The sequence below is a fragment of the Thunnus albacares genome, chromosome 22 (assembly GCF_914725855.1).
Source record: "Thunnus albacares chromosome 22, fThuAlb1.1, whole genome shotgun sequence".
Lineage (NCBI taxonomy): Eukaryota > Metazoa > Chordata > Actinopteri > Scombriformes > Scombridae > Thunnus > Thunnus albacares.
Window position 1 is genome coordinate 8882121 of NC_058127.1, and position 4002 is coordinate 8886122.

The window sequence follows — 4002 nt, forward strand, 5'->3', positions numbered from 1 at the left end:
CTAAATCAATGTTTCTCTGCTACTGTAAGTGTTATACAAGCTTATGTAAGCTCCATATCACTGTTTAAGCAATTAATTGATTAATAATTTGACAAAAAGTAATTTATCAAGCAAAAATGTCAAACATTTGCTGATTACAGCTTCTCAAATGTTAGGTTTTGCGGCTTTTCTTTCTTTTATTTATTTATTTTTTCCAGTTTTGACACTGTAAAGTCAATATATTTAGGGTTGGTTGGTTGAACAAAATATTTTTTTAAATTGTCAACTTGGAATCTGATAACTGATAATGATAAACAATCATTAGTTGCAACCCTGCTTTGCAATATAAACATACTGTGTCACGGTACTGTAATATAAATAACAGTATCCCAGTCTGTTATTTATTGTTACCACCTGCCCAGCATTCATGGAAAATGAAAAAATAAGATTTTTTATAGCAAGTTGAATTAATCTGTATTAAAAACACTTTTTTAGCTACATAAATTGGCAGCCCTTTGCAGCATTGTTTAGACAAACATAATATATTTGTCACATGAAGAGAAAAACATTAGATATAAACATAATTTTGACACAAAAAATAAATATAGTAGATTGTTCACGAGGAATTATCTATTGTAAACATGTATAAAGTTTCTGTTAGTTAGTTAATTTTATTGCGCAATGAAATGAACCAAACTCAAAAGCTGCTTCATTTTTCTGTTGTGTATATGCTTTGGAAAATGGTTAGTACTGACATAAATGTATGTAATTTGTATAGTTATCTTTAAGAAGAAATCTGTGGTGAGGATCCAGTCTGATTTTGACATGAGTGACCCTGTCATCCAACAACAAATCTTGAAACAGGTAAGAAATGAGATAACATTTCATATGTGCATTCGTTAATTCAACCCACTGTGTGAGGGCATGGAGTAGAGGACATTCAAGCACAAGTGCTGATTACCAAGCTTCTGTCTCATATGAGTAGCAGTGTTTTTAATTGTGATTAAACAACTTATTTATTGTGCTAGTAGGTTTAAAATAGCCATAGCGATATAGTAACAACACTATACAACCATAAGATTTTTCTTATTTTAACCTGTACAGTAGTTTTCTTTTCAAGCTTTTTATTTTCCCACTTTAGTGTGATACACTGTATCATGTTCTTCCATTAGTGGTTAGTGAAGTTGTATCAGTGAAAGAAATGTGCATATTTATATACAGTATGTGCATGATTCCTAGATGGAGGCAGAGATGACAAAAAAGGGCATCAGTGATATCAAGATCAGCTGGAGGATGTCTGGAGGTCTGGAGAAAGCCACACAAACGAGGAGAATAAAGGAAGCACAGTATGTCAAATTGAATTTTCCATTTTTTCCTTACAATATATTGTAGTTGTCACACTCTTAAAACTTATTCCCCTCTTCAAGAAGCACTTGTTAAATCTTAAAATTCACTTATTTTCTTTGGGTTTTTCTTGATGGTTTTTATACTGTTTGTTGTCTCCTCTGTTTCTCTTATTCCCTTTCTTTTTGTCCTTTCTGTAAAGCATGTTATAACTACTGTTTTGAAAAGTGCTACATCTCTATTCAATGCCATCAACACTTTAGACAGTCATAACCCCAATATATGTTCTCACTGTGCTGTTCCTCATGATTTCCTGTGGAGGGAGTCAGACTACACAGTGTGTGTGATGGTTCTCTCTTTTGTCCAACAGGTGTGTGGCACCGGAGGGAGGTGAAACATGAATCCTGCTACTCTGACTGGTTGAAGAATGTGGCCTACTAGTGGACTGTGTGCACTAGAGGAGTGGCCAGGGAAAGTAGAGTAAGATCACGATAGAGTGTGATCAAATGCAGTATTTTTAACCTTTGCTTTTTAGTTTATTTCATGTAAGTGGATGCAAAGCATGTGCACAGCTGCTTTGGTCATGTGTTGATACATTTCACTCTTTTGCCAAGCCATGATATCATGATAAAATCAGTTTTATCATTATTATTATTGTTGTGATTATTATTACATTTTTGGCATTCACAGATGTTGTGGTACCATGTATCCTTGTGCAAAAAAAGTTGAAAAAGCTGAGTTAAAACTGGTTTTACACTTTGATGTTACATGTTAGCGAAGCAAAATTACGTGCAACTTAATTAATGTATGTCCTAACTGTTTTTACTCCTCTTTAACTCTACTTTATGCATTTGAACTTTACAATTTGGTCATAATAATCTATAACGCATTCTATTTTTGATGTCTCAGTTGGGAATTTTAAATAGCAAGTTAAAAGATGAGGCTGATGACATTCTGTATATTTCTTATACTCAACAAATCCCACAAAAACACCTAAACCAACAATGAATTAACATATATTTCCTGTGTGTACAAAGCCTCATATATCTTATTCTTCTGTGTCATATGGCTCAATTGTTGTCCAAAAACATGTCAGTAAACCACACTGTTGCACTGGGTGACATCTTCCTTCATTAACATGAACATGAAGTTTATTTTTTAGTCATTCACACATACACCGTCTTGCCGCAGTAAATACTCACTAGAGCACCAAATGTGTATTAATCCGCAGCTGAAAATAGTCCCCCACAAATTCATAACTACAGCGCCCAGCTGTTTTAGGGAATTATTTATTTATTTAAAATAACATAAACTATGCATTGGTGACATGTTTTTAAAGATTTAAGATTCAGTAGGGAATCAGAAAGTACAGAGAGACACACTAAAACATATTTTTCTATCTTTTCATGTGATTTTAGGCTGCTGGTGGGCCAGAGAACTGATATCATATTTAACAGTAAATAAACTTTAAGTTTATTCAGTTACATTCATTTGTCACTATGGTGAATGCACTGTGAATCAGTGTGAATCTGCACTTTTTTTTCTAATCCACCAACCAGACATAAAAAATTAAATTATTTGTGACAACAATGGATGTGCATGATAATAAATATATTTGAAAGAGTTTACAAAACTGAAATTTACAGAGTCATGCTTGCATAACAAAACAACTTTTGGAATTTGGCATAAAAACAGGTTTTTCTTGATAACTTTTTTAGTAAAGTTTGATAACAAAATTAATCCTCAGATATTTTTTCTTAAACATCTGCTGTCTATTTTCTGTTGTATCTACTTTGCTTATACAGTACATATATTGTACATATTTTCTTGGTAAGAACTTGGACTTGTCAGTAGCATCAAATGAAAGTGTACACAAATATTAACAGCAATAAAGCAATACACAATCATTGAATTTGACGTTATTTTTTCTTATAAAGTGTAATTTTATCATGGTATTCCTGAACACCACAAAAAAAGTTTACTTTATAATCTAAGAGCAAGCCAGGTAAGACTTTCAAAGCAACACTGCTGACAAACAACACAAACACAAAGGTGGGAAACCAAATGAGCTTGTTCAGCCACATGATGTCAAAGGACCACTGGCAACCAAATCAGCATCTGGGTCTTCCTCACTACTGGTTGAGTTTTGCATGAAATGACATGAAAAAGTGACAAAAATCTGCATACATGTTCGCAACACACAACTAAGTGTCCAAAGTTCAAACTTCCAGAGTTGGGTGTGGAAGGTTTGATCAACAGGAGAGGTAAGACTTTGCCGAAAATGTATTTTTGTAAATTGTAAAATATGGAGCCACAGAAATGATGTGATTAATTAAAAAATATTGAATTATTGGAACTTATTAGAAGGCTTTTTCCCATTCTGAATGTGATGTGCTGTAATATGAGAGGTCAGATATGAGTAAATATATACTTTAAAGTATTGTGTTTATTGTTTTGACTCACACAGATAAATGGAGCAGTTACAAAATGCTATCCCTTTCATTGGTAAGTGCAATTAATAACTTACTGGAAAAGCAGTTTTTTGAACTATTGATGGTTGTTAAAAAATGAAGAAAAAAAACCAACCAAAAAACAAAGACATATGCTGGTTTCACAGGGATTCTCCTTTTGTTTCCGAGGATAACTACACAGCTGAGTAAGTATCTGTTCAGGAAAAAC

At 33.1% G+C, this 4002-nt stretch overlaps 1 long non-coding RNA gene across 1 annotated transcript; it reads left to right on the forward strand.

The window, feature by feature from the left end:
• The first annotated feature begins 757 nt into the window (after nt 1–757).
• Nucleotides 758–1864, forward strand: LOC122973412. Its single transcript, XR_006400014.1, has 3 exons — nt 758–843; nt 1219–1325; nt 1694–1864. It is a non-coding gene; the product is annotated as an uncharacterized LOC122973412 (long non-coding RNA).
• The last annotated feature ends 2138 nt before the right edge of the window (nt 1865–4002 follow it).